Genomic DNA, 22,111 nt, shown 5'->3' on the forward strand with positions numbered 1-22,111 from the left:
CAACCGTTTTGGAAAATGACATGGTGTTGCCTTAGAAAGCTAGAAATAGAAATACCTTATGATCCAGCAATCCCACTCCTAGGAATATATCCTAGAGAAATAAGAGCCATTATGCAAATAGACGTATACACACCCATGTTCATTGTAGCATTGTTTACAATAGCAAAAGATAAAAATAACCTAGATGCCCATCAACAGATGAATGAATAAACAAACTATGGTACATACATATGATTGAGTACTATGCAACAATAAAGAACAATGTTGAATCTGTGAAGCATCTCACAACATGGATGAATCTGGATGGCGTTATGCTGTGTGAAATAAGTCAATCACAAAATGATAAATATTGTATGAGACCACTACTGTAAAAACTCATGAAAAGGTTTACACACAAGAAGAAAAAATCTTTGATCGTTATGAGGGAGAGGGGGGCAGGAATGGAAAAACACTAACTAGACAGTAAATTAGTAGTAACTGGAAAAGGATAAGACAGTATACAATACTGGGGAAGCCAGCACAACTTGTACAAGGAAAGGTCATAGAAGCTCCATAGATACATCCACACTCCCTAACGGACCAAATTACTGGGCTGAGGGCTGTGGGGATGCATAACATAGTTTATAAAGAGAATGTTCTACATTCTACTTTGATGAGTAGCATCTGGGGTCTTGAAAGACATTGAGCAGTTTTCTAAGATACTCCACTGTTCTCACCCTGTTGGGAACAAAGGAGAATGAAGAAACTAAAGACACAAGGGAAAGATTAGTCCAAAGGACTAATGAACCACAAAAACCATGGCCTCCACTAGACTGACTCCAGCACTAGATGGTGCCCAGCTACCACCACTGACTGCTCTGACAGGGATCACAAGAGAGGGTCCCAGACAGAGCTGGAAAAAAATGGAGAACAAAATTCAAATTCACAAAAAAAGACCAGATTTACTGGCCTGTCAGGGACTGGAGAAAGCCCGAGAGCATGGCCCCCAGACACCCTTTTAGTGTATTAATGAAGTCACTCTTGAGGTTCATCCTTCAGCCAAAGATTAGACAGGCCCATTAAACAAAACAAGACTAAAGGGGCACACCAGCCCAGGGGCAAGGGCTAGAAGGCAGGGGGGGACAGGAAAGCTAGTAATAGGGAACTCAGGTTGAGAAGGGGGAGTGTTGACAGGTCCTGGAGTTGGTAACCTATGTCATAAACAATTTGTGTACTAAGCGTTTAATGAGAAGCTAGTTTGTTCTGTAAACCTTCATCTAAAGTACAATTAAAAAAAAAATTATATTGAGGAGGATGGGAAGTTATTACTTAATGACTACAGAGTTTCTCTTTGGGGTGATGAAAACGTTTTGGAAATAGACAACGGTGATGGTTGCAGGACATTAGGAACATAATATCACTGAATTGTGCGATGAAAAATGGTTAAGATGGCACAGTTTATGATATATATAGATTTTATATAGTTATATATAGATACATAGTTATATGTAGATACATATATATGTATATATAACACTGTAATTTTTAAGATGACAAAAAACAAAAGAATCAGATTGAAACTGAGCTAGGGTTGACTCCACTCCATTTCCTCTTCTTACTCTTTCTTCCCCATAGCAGCAGGGCGAGTTGGGGTAAGAACAGCAAGCAAAGAGGTTTTACCACTTAACCCAACTAACTGTGTGATCTTAAGTCATCTCCCTTGGCCCAGTTTCCTCATCTGTAAAAAAAGAGGAAATGGAATAATATCTAAAGTTCTTTCCGTTCTAATAATATTTATGTTTATGTTAGAGTTGGGTAAACTATAATACCCAAATTCCCTTAACTCTAACAACAATTAATTAAATTATCATTCATTGACTTGAATTCCATTTTGGAACTGACTCCTAGCTTTTCCTACCAGAAAATTATAGATTCAGTAGAAATTGCCGGGGATGCTTTTTCAGAAGCTATGCAGTTGCTAAAAATATAATTATGCAGCGTTTGTAATAATAATGATAAAATGGTCTCTTATTGGGTAATGTGAAAAAAAGTTTAGAAAATTGTATATACCGTGCATCAGCTTTGCAAAAACATGTAGAGAAAAAAGACTAGAAAAAAATATAGCTAAATACTAATAGTAGTGGTTTAGCATGTTTTTTCCCTACTTATTTATTCCAAATTTTTAATAGTAGGCCCCCATTACTTCTATACAGGCCTATTATTAATTACTTCTATGGACCCCTAGTGTCACAGTGGTTAAGAGCCTGCCCGCTAACCAAAAAGATCCGTAGTTCGAGTCCACCAGCCACTCCTTGGAAACCCTCTGGGGCAGTTCTACTCCATCCTATAGAGTCAATATGAGTCGGAATGGACTCGACAGCAACAGGTTTGAGCTTTTTTTTTTTTTTTTCTGATTTTGATTACTTCTATAAGAAGCCCTGGTAGCACAGTGATTGAGAGTTCAGCTGCTAACCAAAGGGCAGCAGTTTGAACCCACCAGCCACTCCACAGGAGAAAGAAGTGGCAGTCTGCTTCCGTAAAGATTACAACCCTATCACGGAGTCAACAGTTTCTCACTCCATAGGGTTATCAAGGCTAAATCTTTATGGAATCAGACTGCCACATCTTTCTCCCGAGGAGTTGGTGGTGGCTTCAAATAGCGGACCTTTTGGTTAGCATTCAGTGCTTAAGGTTCTATGAATAGTGGCTTTAAATACAAAGGACAGTGGTTTTCAAATATTTTTTTCATAGCAGTGGAACACTTTCTTCAAATGAAGTATTATTTGTTGTTGTGACTCAGTGCTATCTATTTTGACTCATAGTGAACCCATGTGAGAGTAGAACTGCCCCATAGGGTTTTATAGGCTGTAATGTCTATGGGAGCAGATTGTCCAGTCTTTCTCCCATGGACCCTCTGGTGGGTTTGAACCACCAACCTTTCAGTTACCAACTGAGCTCTTAACAATTGTGCAACCAAAACCGAAAACCAAACCCATCGTCACTGATTCCGATTCATAGTAAACCTATATGAGAGAGTAGAATTGCTCCATACGGTTTCCAAGGAGCAGCTGATGGATTCGAACTGCTGACCTTTTTTGGTTAGCAGCTGAGCTCTTAACCACTGCACCACCAGGGTTCTGTTGCACAATCAGGGCTCCTTAACCATTATGCAGAAGACAAATATATAAAACAGGCAAAGAAAAGCTGCTCTGGTTGAAGAAGGAAATAGAGAAGGGGTCTAAAGCACGTCCACATCTCTTCTTCCTTAGAGTTTGCAGCAGCTCCTGAGCCATACCTGCAAACTCACTGGGTTCCAAACTGTCAGAAAAGCACAGAAATAGAGATGTTGTAAGGGAGAGCAAGTTGGAGCCAGTCTGGGATAAGATAGCAGTTTCTGATTTGAACTTGCTAAACTGGAGCGACCTCTGGAATGTCCAAGTTAGTAGTACAGGACTTTAAAGAAGACTGAATTCAAAGGTCCTACTGATATTTTGGGGAGAAATCATTACTTTCCTGGTTCCCTGGGAGCTGAAGTTTACATTCTTTACATTCACCATTAGATTTTTAAGTTCTCCACGTAAGAACCCACAGAAAACTGCCTTTTCTGTCCTATCTTGGAAGAGAGAGCTCACACCATGGATTATGCAGGTTGTGTGACTCCCCGAGCCTCTGGGTGGTGCAATGGTTAATGTACTCTGCTGCTAACTGAGAGGTTGAAGGTTTGAGTCCACCCAGAAGACTCGGAAGAAAGGCCTGGCAATCTGCTTCTGAAAAATCAGCCTTTGAAAACCCTATGGAGCACACTTTTATTCTAACATACTGTCATGGATTGAATTGTGTCCCCCTAAAATGTGTGTCAACTTGGTTAGGCCATGATTCCCAGTATTGTGTGGTTGTCCTTCATTTTGTGATTTTCCTATGTGTATAGATCATAATCTCGGCCTGTGGTTAAACAGGATTAGGGTGGGATGTGACATCCTTGCTCAGGTCATATCTCGGATTCAACGTAAAGGGACTTTTCCTGGGGTGTGGCCTGCACTACCTTTTATCTTACAAGAGATGAAATGAAAGTGAAGCAAGCAGAGCTGGGGACCTTATACCACCAAGAACACAGTGCTGGGAGCAGAGTACCTCTTTTGGACCTGGGGTTCCTGTGCAGAGAAGCTCTTAGTCCAGGGGAAGATTGATGACAAGGACCTTCCTCCAGAGCCAACAGAGAAAGCCTTCCCCTGGGGCGATGCCCTAAATTTGGGCTTGTAGCCTACCAGACTGTGAGGGAAGAAATTTCTCTTTGTTGAAGCCATCCACTTGTGGTATTTCTGTAGCAGCACTAGATGACTAAGACACATACATAGGGTCACCATGAATTGGAAATGACTCGATGGCAACTGGTTTTTTGTTTTTGGTGACTCCCATGTTGGTGTTCTTTTCATCAGAAGGCAGCAATCTTCCTGGCAGCCTAAGTCCCCAACCCATGAACAACTTGAAGTTATGATACGAATGGCTTTTTGACTAACTTCTGCCTTTTTATAGTCAGAACTCTGAAAAAAAAAAAAAAACTCTGACTTAAAAGGGGATGATCATATACTCAGGGCACAATATTAAAAATCACCGTTAAACAAATACATACAGATTTAAATGAGGCTTCGAACTGGTTCTTTCCAGTTCAAACCCCTGCTGAGAATTTGCATTTCCACCCCAGATATACTGAATCAGAATCTAGAGTTGAACAAGATCCCCAGGTGATTCTTATGTATAATAAATTTTGAGAAGCGCTGCTGTATTAGTGGTTCTCAGAATTGGTACCTAACCAGCAGCACTAGCATCACCTGGGAATTTTTCAGAAATGCAAATTCTCAGCAGGAGTTCAAATCAGAATGAACCTGTTTGAAGCCCTGGATTTAGAACAGTAGGTTTTCCCCATGAGGAACTAAGAATCTGACCAAAAATAAAGAGCAAGGGATACAGTCATCCTGGAGCCCAAGCCATTTTTAGGGAGGGAGCCAGAGTGGACCTGTGCAGTCTTGGGTCCCGGGAGGATCATCCAGAGAAGGAGTTGGAAATGAAATATTGGTGAGCAAGAAAAGTCTTTCAGAAGCTTCCACCTTTCCTTCCCTCACCCAGTAGGATGACCTGCACATTCTTATTTACAACGCTTTTATTTACATAGTCTTGATATGGATCATCAAGAAGGGCACATACTTAAACATTTGGCTGCCCACAACTGAATTACAACTTGAAAATTAATACTATTCAGGTGACTCATCAGATATATGCAAAAATGTCCTGGAGATAAAGTGATCTGTCTCCAACTATATATTTGTAAAGCAAATACTGTCTTTCTGACTTTGGAACTTAGTAAAAACAGTCTAAAACGTTTACAACAAAATATTTTGAGGTAAATAGGCACGCAAAGGAAAATATCAAGGTAAATAAAATGTAAAAACTTAACCAAAAGGAAATTCCTCAGCTCTTCTTGTTTGGATCACCTAAACTAGATCTGAGATCAGGAGAATCCCCAATTAATTTATACCTGTTTGTTGCAATGAAATAATTATAGGTGTATATGAAAGTGCTTGTACATACCTGCATGTGCACATACTGAACTATACTTTGCTCTTTGTTTTCCAAATCTTTCATTTAGTCCACTGTATTTTACTTATTTATTTATAGTCTATGCCTCTCTATATACCATAGATTGTAAGCTCCATATGGAAAGAGTTGTTTTGTTTCTCTTTTTTGTCCACTGCTGTATTAACAGCACCTAGAAGAGGGTCTGGCACATAGTAGGCACTCTATAAATAAGTTACTGGCTGAGTAAAGAAATTATTTATCTTCTGAAACATATTATATTCTCCAAGTGAAATTCATGCACTTAATAAGATTGTGGAGGCTTGAAAAACCTCCCATTTTCTAAAACTGAGGCCAGCATGTTCTGTTACCGGTGCTTGTACACCTTTAATTGAAGGAGGTTCTTTCCTTTCACTGGTCAAGAATGAACAGGTGAGGCATGGAGAATTTTCCACAGGAGCAAAGTTTTATTGAAGAGGCTTACAAGTGGAGAGGAAGAGGGCTTAGGCAATGCTTACCCCTGTCTCCCCAAACAAAGAACTTGCATGGGTTTTTAAAGGTTTTTGAGCAGGAAAGGATTTAAGTTTATTCATGAACATAGGTGGGGTTTTCCAGGAAATAGCCCATCTGGGCAGGGAATTGTTAATTACAGTGCTTGCACTGCAGCTTTGTAAGATGGCTTTAAGATGGCTCCTGTCCTGGTGGCTTCTGGGATTCATTGCAGGACTTATTATGGGGTGTCACACCTGCACAGTCCCTCCTGTGGCACCAGTTTGACTACTGTGGTGGGTACTTGCATCAGGCAGAAGTCGTCCGTCAGTCACCATGTAGATGTCCACGCATGCTCCAGGGACCAGATCTGGTTGGTCCTTCTGGAAAACATCTTACAAGAGAGTACATCATTTGTTCTTTCCTAATCACACATTCCAGGATGGAGGTTTTGCATTAGCCAAACACATATGATTGTAAGTAAGTTCAGGGCTCCTTGCCTAGGAGCTCAGTCCCTGTTTTTTCCCTATCTCAGTTCCAGGGCAGAGCTGGGGTACTGAAGGGAAAATTCTGAGAGGAAAGGAGGAGCTGGTAGTGATGCCAGCAAGATCACTAGTGAAAAATGTTAGAGGACCAACAACTCATTGCAGGTAAAAGTCACTCTTGCCGTAATACAGAGAAAAGGAAACTAGAACAAAACTAGAAACATCTATGAAAATTTATGTTTTGCTAGAAGATACTTTAAAAAAAAATGGAGAAAAAAAGATGGCAGCTTAAGTTTTGAGATACAGATTATTTGGTTTCCACTGAACATATTATGTGGCAAATTCTTTCAAAAGGAATAGTCTGCTGCCAATAAACATGCTACTACCATATAAACAATGCTGATTGTTGAAAGTGTAGTAAAAGTATGAGTTTCAATGAGTTTGATCTTTAGTCAGGGTGATTAGCATGACCTTGGGTTACTTACTTAATGACTTAACTGCTCTGCGTCTCTGTTTCCTCATCTATAAAAAGGAGATGATAACAATAGTTCTCACAGAAGCATTTGACCTCATAGGATTATTTGATGATTAGATGATAAAAGACATGTAAAGCCGTGACTGACACGTGTTATGGAAGCTCATAAACACTGTCTGTTATGTTGTTGTTATTTGTCTCCATAGAGACAGGCTCTGACTCATGGCACCCCTGTGACAATGGAACAAAAGGCTGTTGGGCCTTGCAACATCCCCATGATCTGTTGTGGATTGGACTGCTGTGATACATGCGGTTTTCATTGGCTGATTTTTGGAAGTAGACTTCCAGGCCTTTTTTTCTAGCCTGCCTTCGTCTGAAAGCTCTGCTGAAACCCGTTCGGCTTCATAGCAACATGAAAGCCTGCACTGGTGGCTGTGCATGACGTGCATTGGCTGGAAAGGCAAGAATTCTACCACTGAGCTGCCACTACCCTGTCTGTTATAATCATCACCAAATCCTACCACAGTGAGGCTCAGAGTACTTGGGGATGTTATTTTTTCCATGATTATCTTTCTCTCCTAGACTGTGAACTAGGAAAACTAGTTGCTCTTTTCCAAAGTTTTCATTCTTTCTCTCAGTGTGGGCTTTTGACTTGTTGATCCTTCTATCTATCCATCTTCTCCTTCATTACAGTGTCAGTGACTTGCAGGCGGGGATGATTGTTTACTCTTCATTGTATCCCCCGCCTAGCAGAATGCCTGCCATATAGGAGGAGCTCAAAAAATATTTTTAAAAGGATAACTAATAATAATGTGAGCATTTTACTATTATCTTAACTAACTGTATTTTACCAGTTAACATGACTATCACTCATCCCTGTTTTGAATAGCACCCATAATGAATACCATATCAGTAAGTAATCTAAACTCATTCAAAATAAATGCAGTCAAACACAAAGTCCAAATGCCATGTAACATGGTAAGCTTAAGAAAACAGCATTTGAAAGGCTGAGACAAAACAACCATTTATGCTTAAAGTCAAAAAATTCAAAAAAAGTTTAAGACTTCTGTTTCTGGCCAAGATGGAATTACAGAAGAACTGTATGGAAGAACTGGATTTACCCTTTTACCTGAAACAATCAAAATATATGAATCAATGGTTTGAAAGCCACTAGACATCAGGCAACAAAGAATTGTGATCACTGACAGACAGAAAATAAATGAGGTGAGCTCTAAGACTGCCCCAGTTTACTGCTTTAAAGTTTCCAAGCCACAGAACATTAAGGGTACACCCAGGAAGACAGTGGCAGACTCTCTGAGTTGAGGAGATAAAGCTGAAGTGAGGAGAGACTAAGGTAGCTAGAGTTTGCAAGAAAGACTACTGGAGAAGAGAGAGCTACACAAGGAGGAAGACTCCAGAGATATGAAGATTTCCCTCAAGTATTCAGCCAGGTACTTACCAGTGTATACATGTGAGGAAATACCTCAGGCTGTGGAATGAATCATCTGAATGGAATAGAGGTAATAGTGTCCAGTGCTTGAAGAAGTCCAGGAATAGTGTCTGTTCCCACCAACCAGACAGAAAACCTCATTATGCCTGAGTTGTGGGAAATAATTAATAATTAGTCATAGACTGAGCACTGCTCAAGGCCCACCTAACATATGAAGACACAGAAATAGAAGGTATCCAAAATGAAACAAAGAGAGAAAGGAGAATATTAAAAAAGCAGAGTATCAGTGAGCTGTGGAAAAACTTTGAGTGGGCTAATATATGTGTAATTGGAGTTCCTGAAAGAGAAGATGAAGGCAAGAATACAGAAAAAATACTCAAAGAAATAATGGCTGAAATTTTTCCAAACTTGGTGAAAACCATAAACCTACAAATCCAATAAATTTAATACATGGTTTTAGTGTACAATATGAGATTAATACATAAACATCAATTGTATTTCCTTATACTAGTGTAGTGAAATGAGTTCCTTTGTGTGACCTTTTGCTTTAGTTCTTTGGAAAGACAGCTTGAAAGACTTTTTTTCCCTAAGCCCTGAGGAGTTACTTTTGCCCTAGTTTTCTACCCCAGAAGGTTTGTTACTTTTGTCCAGGTTGACTGACATTTCCTCGGTAAGCTGTAAACAACTTGGTTTGATAATTTTTGTCTGCAGCCTGCCTTGTGATAGATATGCATCTTACAGGGACTACTTAACAGACAGACCATGCAAATAAGATGAGTTGTAGCCCAGTTGTGTCTATTATGCAAAAGAAGTGTCTGTGGCCTATGGAGAGGGGATTGGTCAGTTCATGGCCCTGGTGGGAGTGCCATGCCTTGAAATTGGCAGTAAGTTTGTGTATTTAAGCAGCCAGCCCCACAGAGGTTTAGTCAGGAGAAAGAAGCAAGAAGAGAAGCAGAAGGAAGAAGCAGAGAGAGAGAGAGAGAGAGAGAGGAGGCAAGGAATGTCCTAAAAGAGCTGTAACACTGGTCAGGGGTTGTAACAGTGAAGACGGTAAGAGGCCTAGCAGCAATGCCAGCAGTAACAGGCCCAGAAGGGGTCCAGTGGCAGAGCCAGCAGTGACAGATGGCAGGGCCTAGTGGAGTCTGTCCTGAGGAAGTGAGAGGAGCCTGTCTTCAGGACGCCAAGAGGAGGCCTGCATGGTCAAGAGGAGCTGAGAGGGGTGACCTGCACTGAAGAAGGGAGACTTTGCCTACATGCTTCTTGATCCCGATTCCTAAGTTGTAGCCTGTTGATCTTGATCCCAAGTTGTACCCTGCTCCTTAATAAACCACTTAACTGTGAGTACGGTCTGTGAGTTCTGTGTGGCCATGGCAATGGACTATTGAACCCAGAAGAGAAGTAGAGAGTGCCATGGTGGGCAGGGGCAGAGTAACCAGTAAGCAAGGTACCCACAGATTTACAATAATCAAGGTATGCATGGACTTAGTTGTGTTTTCTTACTAATTTGTAGTGCACAGTTTCATGTGAAAAACAGGTGAAATTGTGCACTACAGATTAGTAAACACAAGCCTGTGTATACCTTGCTTATTGGGTAATCTGTCCCTGGTGGGAGGGATAGCTGGTGTCAGAACTGGTAAAAGATTGGAGAGTGGAGGTATGTTTGAACTCCACCTCATAGGGATCAGCCTTGGGCTGATCTTGACTGATTGCCCCTGAAGTTAGACAGGTTCTGATACTATTACTACTACTCCTTCCACTCACACCATTTTACAACTAGCAATGAAAAATTTGAAATTGAAATTACAAAATACCATTTACACAATAGATGCACACATCAAAAAAGAAGAAAGGGACAAAGTCAAAACGTTAACTACACAACTTGAACAGACATAAAGAGAACAGCGAAAGAAGCCCACAGCCACCAGAAGAAAGGAAATAATAAAGATCAGAGCAGAAATGAAGGAAACAGAGAATAGAAAAATAATGGAAAGAATCAAAGATCAACAAAATCGAGAAACCACTGGCCAAATTGACAAAAGAAAAACAGGAGAGGACATGAATAACCCAAATAAGAAAATAAATGGAGGACATTACAACAGACCCAACCAAAATAAAAAGGATTATAACAGAGTACTATGAAAAACTATAGTCCAATAAATTTGAAAACCTAGAGGAAATGGACAAATTTCTAGAAACACACTACCTACTCAAGCTAACACAAAATGATATTGAAAATCCAAACAGAACCATAACAAGAGAAGAGATTAAACAGGTAAAAAAAACAAAAAAAACTCCCAACAACAAAAAAGCCCTGGCCCAGATGGCTTCATTGGAGAATTCTACCAAACATTCAGAGAAGAGCTTATGCCAGTACTACTCAAACTATTTCAGAACATAGAAAAGGAAGGGATACTTCTGAAGTCATTCTCTGAAGCCAGCTTAACCCTGATACCAAAACCAGGAAAAGACACCACAAAAAAAAAGAAAATAACAGACCAAAAAAAATTTTTTTACAATAGAATCAAAAATATGAAATACTTAGGGAGAAGATAAATATGAAAGAAGGTGTGATTAAAGTCTTATAAACACTACGAAACATTGCTGACGGTAATTAAAAAAGAGCTAAATAAACGGGGAGATATAGTGTGTCCATGGGTCAGAGGATCGATAATTAGTATGATGTCCATTCTCCCCCAACTGATCTATAGATTGAACTTGCTGTCAATTAAGTACCAAAGGCTTTTTTTTTTTTCCTGGAAATTGGAAGCTGATTCTAAAATTCATGGAACCTGGAATAGTCAAAACAACTATGAAAAAAAAGAATGAAGTTGGAGGACTAACACTACCTGGTGTCAGTACTTATTATAAGGCTGCACTAATCAAGATGGAGATACTTGCATAAAGATAGACAAACAGAGCAATGAAATATAGTAAAGATTCAAAAAATAGATCTACATATATATATACAACTGATTTTTCAGAAAGGCATAAAGGTAATGCTGTGGAAAAAGGATATTCTCGTCAACAGACGGTGTCGGAACAATTGAATATTCCTATGAAAAAAAACCTTTGATTCAATTATTGTACTCTGTACAATTATTGTACTCTGTATAATAACCGAAAAAGGATCGCAGACCTAAATTTAAACCTTAAACTATACTTGCATAAGAAAAAACATTTTTGACTTTGTATTAGACAAAGATTTCACACTAAAATACAAAAAGTACAGTCCACAAAAGAACAAATTGATAAATTGGACTTCATCAAAATTAAAAGTTTCTATTCTTCCAAAGACACTGTTAAGAGAGTGAAAAGATAGGCCATAGACTGAGAGAAAATATTTGCAAGTCTTTTATCTGATAAAGGACTTGTACGTAGAATATATAAAGAACTCTCAAAACTGTATTATGAGAAACCAATCCAATTATAAATTGAGCAAAAGATATGAACAGACACTTCACCAAAGAAGATATACTGATGGCATATAAGTATATAAAAAGATGTTCCACATCTTTAGTCATTAAAGAAATGCAAATTAAAACCACAATGAGATACCACTATGTACCTATTAGAATGACTACAATTTAAAAGACTAACGAAGCCAAGTGTAGATGAGGATGGTGGAAGAGCTGGAACTCTCACACACTGCTGAGAGGAATGTAAAATGTAAGATAACTAACAGATTCTTAATAATAGTGGTAGCTCCAGCACCGGGCTCATTGGAAATGCTTATCTTCATGCTTGGTGGTTGTATGGGTCTGTCTTAGTTACCTAGAGCTACTGTAACATAAATGCCACAAATGGGTAGCTTTAAAGAACATAAATTCATTTTCTCACAGTTCTGGAGGCTCAAAGGCCAAGTCAGGGTCTTGACCTTTCTGGTTTCTTCCTTGTCCATGTTGTTGTTGGTGTGTGCTGTGCAGTCAATTCCAAATCAGAGCAACTACATATGACAGAGTAGAGCTGCCCTATAGGGTCTTCTTGGCTGTAATCTTTACAGGAGGAGATCTCCAGGTCTTTCTCCCATGGAGCAACTGGTGGGTTCAAGCCACCCACCTTTCTGTTAGCAGCCGAGTGCTTAACCACTGTGCCACCAGGGCTCCTCCTTCTTGTCCACAGCCCCAGGCAATCCTTGGTTCCTTGGTGCTCCTTGGCTTGTAGATGATCCTCACGTGGTACCGCTCTCCCCTCCTGTGTATCTGTGTCTATCCTGGTCTTTTTATAATTCAGAAGTGATTAAGTTTCGGGCCCACCCTACACTCATGTGACCTCATTAACATAACAAAAGAAAACCCTGTTTCCAAACAGGATCACAGCCACAGGCACAGGGGTTAGAATTTCAACTTATATTTTGTGGGGACACAATTCAATCCATAACAGGGCCTAAAAATGTGCTAACTAAAGAGCTGTAAAAATGTTATTTTCCGGTAAGTTTTATTTAGGTGACATCTATGAAGCACTGCACATGACAAGCGCATTTCATGTTTCCAAATATGCAGAAGAAAATGGAAGAACAATTTATCAAGGCCTACCCTGCATGATTCCTGAGAATAATGACAGCCCAATGACTTCGAATCTGACTTATGCCTGGGAGCCCTCTACCTCCAAATGCAGAGCAGGGTAGAATCAACATGGCTGGGGAAATGGCTGTGGTAGTAAAGCTGCACGTAAATTAGGCACTAGGAGGAAAGCAATGTAGCAACTGAACTAAAAACAGAGATTACACAGAGCTGCTATAACTCACATCAAATATTTAGTAGCTGCAGCTTTCATTTTTGCTGTCGAATTCAACGTCACAAAAGCAGCAATAATATTTGTTTAACATCTGTTATGTGTCAACAGTGTGGTAGTCATCTTTAAGGTTCTGAGGCATTGGAATAAATTATAGCAGGCAAGGAAATCTCCTTTCCAAACAGACGCTACCATTTGGATACAAAATATATCTGTATAGCATGAGATAAGTACATCGCAGATCTTCCAAGAGACCAAGAAATAGAGAAGGTTACCAGCTAAGGTGCTTCCTTGCCTATGACTTTTTATACCCGAGCTTTGTGGCCGTCAGGCCGTACATAAAATATCGACCAGTTGCTGTAGAGTTGGTTTTGACTCATGACCAACCCATGTATGTCAGAGGAGAATTGTGCTCCATTGGATTTTCAATGGCTATTTTTTGGAAGTAAATTGCAGGCCTTTCTTCCATGGTGCCTCTATGTGGACTCAAACCTCCAACCTTTTGGTTAGCAGCTGAGTGTGTTAACTGTACCACCTAGAGAGTCCACATAAAACTTTTAACAGACCACTATGTTGTTTCCCCATGTCTGACCCAGTAATTCATATGAACAACGTAGAGGACATAATGACTGTCTAGTTAACTTGACTGAATCAAGTCACACTGAATGGGGAAAAATATATTTGGAAGTTCTTTCCTACAACTGAAATAGTTGGGTCATCCATTCATTAAACAAACAGTAATTGAGTTCTTACCGCATCTTCGTTGTGTGCAAAGCTGAACAAAACAGTCACGTAGTCACTGCCCTCGTGAAGTCTGTGGGGAGAGGGTAGATCCAAAAATGAATATATAAGTACACACTGCAATACTTGAAAGATGTATGTATGCTAGGTGGCAGAGAAAGCTCAATAGCCTGCCTAGCTGTAATTTTCTTTTTTTCCAGAAACAAGAAAGGCCTTGCTCCACTGCCGCCTAATTGTAGCAGCACGCCTGTGATTTTGCGTTAGTAGTAATTATGTGCTCTTGACATTTTCACGGTTGGAGTGCAGCAACCTGCCTGACAAGCACGGCCTGCTTCTCCCTCCGCAGAACTATTGAGTCATTGGCAGACAGGCCAGACTGACACGCAGCACACAGAGCAGCCAATCACTTCAAGCCATAAGGCTGTGCCCCTGGAGATGCAGTACAGAAAAGGCCACCCACACTGCGTCAGTCCTTTTAATCGCACTCGCACACATAGGTTAACCACAATTACGTAAGCAGACTCTGAACACAGCTGTGGAAAGAGAAAGGAGAGTTTTGCTACGACAGAAACGGAATTGTGAATTTCTTTTCAGGGCCTTTCTTGTTCCTCCTGAACACTGTGCCTCCTCTGCAGCTGCCTGCATTGGGTCTTTGGGAGGGTCAATCCTGCCACTAACTCAGAAAGACTGAGTCCTAAGAATTCTCAGGTTTTGCTCCTAAAAAATTCCAAGTTGCTTTTGTGATAAATGGGTTAATGAGACAGACGGAGTGATATGTGAGAAGCACTGTGATCTCATATCATTTTACACTGTCATCATGCTTGTCAGTGTGCTGGTTAAGATCACCTTTGATGTTAAAATACTAACGCAAACTCAGGATGAAATAAAAGATCTTTCAACGTGAAACGGACAAGAAGTACAATTGAAAAAAATGCTCCCAGAATGGATTTTAGAAAACTCGAGGAGACTTTCCCAATGCCATTCTTAAAAATCTCTGCTAATATTTGAACCTACCACTCGTCTGTCAGTTTGTTGTACTGAGGTGGCTTGCACATTGCTAGGATGCTGGAAGCTATGCCACTAGTATTGCAAATACCAGCAGGGTCACCCATGGTAGACAGGTTTCAGTGGCGCTTTCAGACTAAAACAGACTAGGAAAAAGGGCTTGGCAATCTACTTCTAAAAAAATTGGCCAGTGAAAACCTTATGGATAGCAGTGGAACATTGCCTGATATAGTGATGGAAGGTGAGCCCCTTAGGTTGGAAGGTTCTCAAAATTCACCTGGGGAAGAGCTGCTTCCTCAGTGTAGAGTCAACCTTAATGCCATGGGTGGAGTAAATCTTTTGGGACCTACATTTGCTGATGTGGCACGACTCAAAATGAGAAGAAACAGCTGCAAACAGCCATTAATAATCAGAACATGGAATGTAAATTGCAAGTTGTCAAAAATGAAATGGAACACTTGAAGATTGACATCCTGGGTATTGGTAAGCTGAAAGGGGCTAGCATTGGCCATTTTGAATTGGACAATCATACAGTCTGCTACGTCGGAAATGACAAAATAAACAGGAACAGTGTCACATACATGGTCATAAAAGAACATTTCATGATCTATCCTGAGATACAACACTGTGTTGGGATAATATCCACACGTCTCAAGAAGACCAGTTAATATGACTATTATTCAAATTTACACACAAATCTCTAATGCCAAAGGTGAGGAAATTGAAGATTTTTACCAGCTTCTAAAGTCTGAAATTGATCAAACAAATAATTGATATGCATTGATAATTATTGGTGATTGGAATGTGAAAGTTGGATACAAAGAAGAAGGATCAGTAATTGGAAACTATGGCCTTGGTGACAGAAACAATGTCAGAGATTGCATGATAGAATTTTGCAGGGCCAACAACTTATTGATTGGAAATACCTTTTTTCAGCAACATAAGGAGTGACTATACATGCGGACTTTGCCAGATGGAATACACAGAAATCAAATCGGCTACATCTGTGGAAAAAGATGATGGAAAAGTTCAATATCATCAGTCAGAATAAGGCCAGGAGCCTACTGCAGAACAGACCATCAGTTGCTGATATACAAGTTCAAGATGAAGCTGAAGAAAACTGGAACGAGTCCACGAGCACCAAAGTACAACCTTGAGTATATTCCACTTGAATTTAGAGACAATCTCAAGAATAGATGTGACACATTTAACAATAATGACCAAAGACCAGGTGAGTTGTGGAATGACATCAAGGACATCATACATGAAGAAAGCAAAAGGCCATTAAAAGGACCAGAAAAAAAAAAAAAGACCAAAATGGATGTCAGAAGAGACTCTGAAACTTGCTCTTGAACATAGAGTAGCTAAAGCAAAAAGGAAGAAATGATGAAGAGAAGAGCTGAACAGAAGATTTCAAAGGGAGGTTGGAGGGTACAAAGTATAATATTATAATGGAATGTGCAAAGACCTGGAATTAGAAAACCAAAAGAGAAGAACACGCTCAGTATTTCTCAAGCTGAAACAACTGAAGAAAAAATTCAAGCCTCGAGTTGTAATACTGAAGGATTCTATGGGCAAAATATTGAATGACCCAAGAAGCAACAAAAGAAGATGGAAGGAATACACAGACACTGTACCAAAAAGAATTGGTCAGCATTCAACCATTTCAGGAGGTAACATGTGATCAAGAGCTGATGGCACTGAAGAAAGAAGTCCAGGCTGCACTGAAGGCATTGGCAAAAAATAGTGTTCCAGGATTGACGGAATACCAACTGAGATGTTTCAATGAACAGATTCAATGCTGGAAGTGCTCACCCATCTATGCCAAGAAATTTGGAAGACAGCTAAATGGCCAACTGACTGGAAATACACTTTGAGGACTAAGGTGTGCCTGACCTAAGCATTTTCAATCACCTCATATGCACACAAAAGCTGGGCAATGAATAAGGAAGACAGAGGAAGAATTGATGCCTTTAAATTATGGCGTTGGCAAAAAATATTGAATATATCATGAACTGACAGAAGAAAAAAAAAATCTGTCTTGGAAGAAGTATAGCCAGAATGCTCCTTAGAGCTGAAGATGGCAATACTGCATCTCACATACCTTGAACACGTTATCAGGAGGGACCAGTCCCTGGAAAAGGACATCATGCTTGGTAGAGGGTCAGTGAAAAAGAGAAAGACCTGCAATGAGATGGATTGACACAGTGGCTGCAACAATGGGCTCAAACATAGCAATGGTTGTGAGGATGGCACAGGCCCAGGAAGTGTTTTGTTCTGCTCTACATAGGGTTGCTGTGAGTCAGAACCGATGGGAAAACACCTAACAACAACAACAATATTTGAATAAATGCCAGATGTTAAAACATGTTCATTGTATCCCATGCAGGGTGGGGTGAAAGACATGCATTAACATCAAGTTAACCAAAAGTATCTACTATAATATAAATTCTACCCGGGTTATTTTTGTTAGCTGCCATCAAGTTGGCCCCTGACTCATGGCAATCCTATGCACAATGGAATGAAACGTTGCCTGATTCCGTGTCATCCCCATAATCGGTTGTGGCTTGGACTGTTGTGATTGATAGGGTTTTCACTGGCTGATTTTTAGGAATAGATCACCAGGCCTTTCTTCCTAGACTGTCTTAGTCTGAAAGCTCTGCTGAAACCTATTGAGCATCACGGCAACATGCAAGCCTCCACTGATAGACAGGCGGTGGCTGTGCAGAAGGTATATCGGCCGGGGATTGGCCAGGTCTTCTGCATGGAAGGAGAGAATTCTACCACTGAACCACCAACGCCCTCTACACACAGTAGATGCTCAATACCCATTGTATTTAAAATGACGCTAATTATTATGAGGTACATAGGCTCCTTTTTGACATGCAATAATTTAGTAGACCCCCAATATAACTCTTCTACTTTTACTGAGTTGAAGATATATTAAAAAATGACAAAAAAAAAAAAAAAAGGCACTGTGGATTTCAGTTAAAGTTTGTTCAAAGAGTAAAATGTAGCTCTCCAGCTCTGAGGGCTAGAATTTCATTTTCCAGTATCCTTGAGCTACTGTGAGTGAAATGGCAGATCAAAGTTCACTTTTCATAAATATTTAGGTAGTGTCACAATTAGCAATGCCATTCTGGATTTTTTTTTTTTATTCTGGATGATTATTTAAATGAACTATGTATTGTAAACCAAAAGCCCATAAAAAATAAGACAAGATACCAATTTAAGTATCTTGGGAATTATAAGGGGAATGAAATCCAGTTTGATATTAGAGATTTGGGTACTTCGTATGACATCACTAACACTCAAACAGAAAGCTTCGTATTAATCTGAAATGAACTGTTACAATTAACAAAGCTGTCACATCAGAGATTCGGCTGGAGAAATTCACTTTGAAAAGCATTTCAAACTATGAGGCACACGAATCTCTGAAAAAATATGACACTATGGTGATCAAGTAGCAAGAGGTAAATTAGGACTAAAAATAGGGGGAAAGTGCAAAGGTGTTCTATTATTTTAATTAGAAGTCTGAGATATTTTGCTTAAAGATACAAGAAGAAAAAAAGTAAATCTATTTTCCTCATTAGCTCTCACTTTTTTGTGCAATAGTTTTCAATTGCTTAAAATAAGATTATAGAGAAGAAAATTGTGAAGATGAAACTAATTATAGCAACTTAAGGAAATCAGTCTGTGTCTCTAAAATCTTTGTGTGAGAGCCCACCAGTGGGGTTGGCAGATATTTGACAAACACTTAGTGAGTCTGTTAGGAACTTTGAACAGAAAACCAGGAGAGCTTTTTACATTTGTACAAGAATCTGGGGGAAACAAAGGGAGATGAGACCCAGGGCCTTCATTAACCTAGTTCAATTCCATGTGCCCCCACCTAGCTCCACCCCCCACTGCTGAGGCTTATTCTCAGACACTGATTCCATGCTACTTAGAAATATCATCAGTTGGCCCAGTTCCAAAGCTTTTCAAAAGTCTCATCACTATGCAACCAACATTGGCACTCATAGCCCTGTGGTGCTTTGGACGACTGTTTTCTACTGAGTAAGATGCTCAGCAGATGAAAAAAACAGTGGTAGTAGAAGCTATGCCATGGCTTTATGATAGCAGTGTCAATCTTGGCAGCACCTGGTCATCACCTGGGGAGCTTTGCAACACGCTGGTGTTGATGGATCCAATCCCACCCCAAAGAATTTGATTCCATTTGTTTGGGAAGCAGCCTGAGCATCAGGAGTCATTCATTCATTTATCTGCTTTTCAATTTTAAGTAATTATAGAGCCACAGGAGATTGCAAAGACAGGGCACAGAGAGAGAGGTCCCTCATACGCCTCACCTAGTTTCCACCAATGGCTACATCTTACATAATACAATAGCATAATATTAAAGCCAGGAAATTTGCATTGGTGCAGGAGTGTGTACAGTTCTAGGTCATTTTATCATATGTAGACTTTCAGATTCATACAACCACCACTGCAATTAAGATACAGAACTATTCCATCAACACAAAGATCTCCTTCATGTTACACCTTTATAGTATCACCCAGCCCCTTCCTCCACCATCCCTAGCCCCTAACAACCAGTAATCTGCTCTCCATTTCTTTAATTGTCTTATTTTGAGAATGTCATATAAATGGAATCATACAGTATGTGACCTCTGAGATTTTTTTCCACTCAGCATAATGCACTTGAGATACACCCAAATTGTGTATATCAATAATTTGTTCCTTTTTTTTTTTTTTTTTTGCTGAGTAGTGTGTGTGTCCCAGTTTATTTAACCTTTCACCTATTGAAAGATATTTTAGTTGTTGCCTACGTCCAATAAAGCTGCTACATGACTTCTTGCACAGGTTTTTGTGTGGACATAAATTTTCACTTCTCTGGGATAAATGCAAGGAATGCAATTGCTGGGTCCTATGTGAAGTGTGCATGTTTCATTTTTTAAGAAACTGCCAAATTGTTTTCCAGAGTGGCTGTACCATTTTACATTCTCAGCAGTCATGGATGGGAGGTCCACTTTCTCCACATTCTTGCCAGCATTTAGTATTATCACTATTTTTTTATTTTTTAGCCATTCTGATAGATGTTTAGTGATTTTTATTGTGGTTTTAATTTGCATTTCCCTAATTGCTAGTGATGTTGAACTTCTTTTCATGGGCTTATTTGCCATCTGTATACCCTATGGGGCATTACTACCCTGTAACATAGGATCGCTATGAGTCTGATTCGACTCGATGGCACACAACAACAACAACAACATATCCTCTTCAGTGAAATATCTCTTCATGTCTTTTTCCTATTTTCTACATAGATTTGGGAAACCCCAGTATCTGAACACTGGACTTTTAAGAATTTCCCCCTGGAGTCCCTACTATGCAGCCAAGTTTGGAACACACTGCCTTATTATAACCTCTCCATGTATGTATTGACTCGATGGCAAGGGGTTTGGGTTTTTTGGGTTTTGGCCCATGTAGGTATACTCTAAACTTAAGCTGATACACCTGTGCTAATATTAAAATAAGGTCTTATGGGCCAGAATCCGAGAGAAAAGGAACTGGAGGTGTTTTCCATGAGCTCAGCTTTGTTTGCATGTACTCACCATAGACCCAGAAAAGTGTCAGAGACCTACAGAGGATAATTCTAGAAATGTGATCCAAATTCCTTCTGACTCAGAATCACTTTTGTTTGTGTATGTGTGTATGCACACATGTGCATGCGTATAAAATGGTAATTCTTAGGTCGCAAATGCTAGACCCAATGAAGAAGTATTTTTGAGGACTCAGCTTCAAAACCTGCAAACACAGGCAATGGGACCAAGACAGTAGAGTAGTCAGATGCTTCCAGTGATCCACCTTACAACAAAGACCCAAAAAAACCAAGTGAAACAATTATATAAATGAAAAGCTAGGAGCCCTGAACAACAAAGGCAAAGTTATAAAATGGACTGAGGTCAGGGAGAGGGAGAGATGGTTCAAAAGTGGAGAGGAGTTGCCGGACCTGAATAGCCGTGAACCCTCAGGCACCATTTCCTGGAGTGACCATGGCAGGGCTGGCTGTAGCATTCTGGATGCAGTTTCCTCAGGGAGAGACAGTGAGCTAGACAGCCTACTCACACCTCCGGACCCAGAGAAGAATGACACCCTCAGCAAAAGCTAAGTACTTGTGTTTATTTTACCACACCCCCAACCCCCAAGCCAGCTTCAATGGCTGTCGATTTCCCTGGGCCTGAGATAGGTCCTACTGTGTGCCCTGAGCCATTCTCCCAGCCTTGGAGAAGGAATAAATTAACAATTGGGGGAAAAGATAATCTGCCAGCTCCACTAAGCTGGGGAGCTCAGAACAGAAGTGGCTCCTGTCTAGGCACAAATGGCCCACGGAATTTGAATATCATCACCCCTACATGGACCTGTGTGGGCCTATTTCAGGACAATAGGTCCTTGTTGGCAAGCTGCAACTGTTTCAGCTGTGTGGTGGAGAGGTGGGTTTTTGATGTTTGACATCACTTTGCCTATCAAACAGGGTCCTCACCTACCCACATCAGGGGCCTAAGGACTGGTGGCTCCACCCATGTCACCTAGCCACCTGCAACAGAGATCCAAGGATAAGTGGTACCTCCCAGTCCTTACAACCAAAAGCACTGGGTGCCCATGGTCTGGCTGCAGAATCCACCCACCTGTGCACCCTAGGGAACAGGGACATGCTTTCCTCACAGACACTTGGGGGAGAGTTGTCAACCCCCTGCCTTGTTCAGAGCGTGACTCCCTGCTGCAACCAGATACCAGTACCTACACCAATCATCCCTGCCCCTCTAAGACTGTAGGACAAAGCCCATACCACACACTTGATGACCAACTGTCTGGACACCTGAGCTGAATCCAGACAAGAAAAGTGACTGGACTCCTAGGCTCATATACCTGGTAACAGCTCTAGCCATCTGGTGACAGGACTTCAGAGCTTCAAAGGGTGAAAATAATCAAGATAGCTAACTCAAGTAGCCTTTTTGGGCATATCAAAACAAAACAAAGGAAGAAACTAGGATACAGCAAGAAAGCACAAAATAAATTAATGCAATAACTTATGGCTCAGAGACAACAGTCAATACCAAATCACATAAAGAAGCAGACCATGATCGCTTTAAAAAGCTCTCAAAACAAAGAATCAAGGAATCTTCTGGA

The 22,111-nt window shown here is 40.3% G+C and overlaps 1 long non-coding RNA gene across 1 annotated transcript; it reads right to left on the bottom strand.

The window, feature by feature from the left end:
* Positions 1 to 6,013: 6,013 nt before the first annotated feature.
* On the bottom strand, positions 6,014 to 14,187 carry LOC126086080 (uncharacterized). The gene is made up of 3 exons (XR_007519411.1): positions 13,934 to 14,187; positions 8,459 to 8,595; positions 6,014 to 6,433 (listed from the first exon to the last, which is right to left on the bottom strand). It is a non-coding gene; the product is annotated as an uncharacterized LOC126086080 (long non-coding RNA).
* Between the last annotated feature and the right edge of the window lie 7,924 nt (positions 14,188 to 22,111).

The sequence above is a fragment of the Elephas maximus genome, chromosome 11, assembly GCF_024166365.1.
Source record: "Elephas maximus indicus isolate mEleMax1 chromosome 11, mEleMax1 primary haplotype, whole genome shotgun sequence".
Taxonomy (NCBI): domain Eukaryota; kingdom Metazoa; phylum Chordata; class Mammalia; order Proboscidea; family Elephantidae; genus Elephas; species Elephas maximus.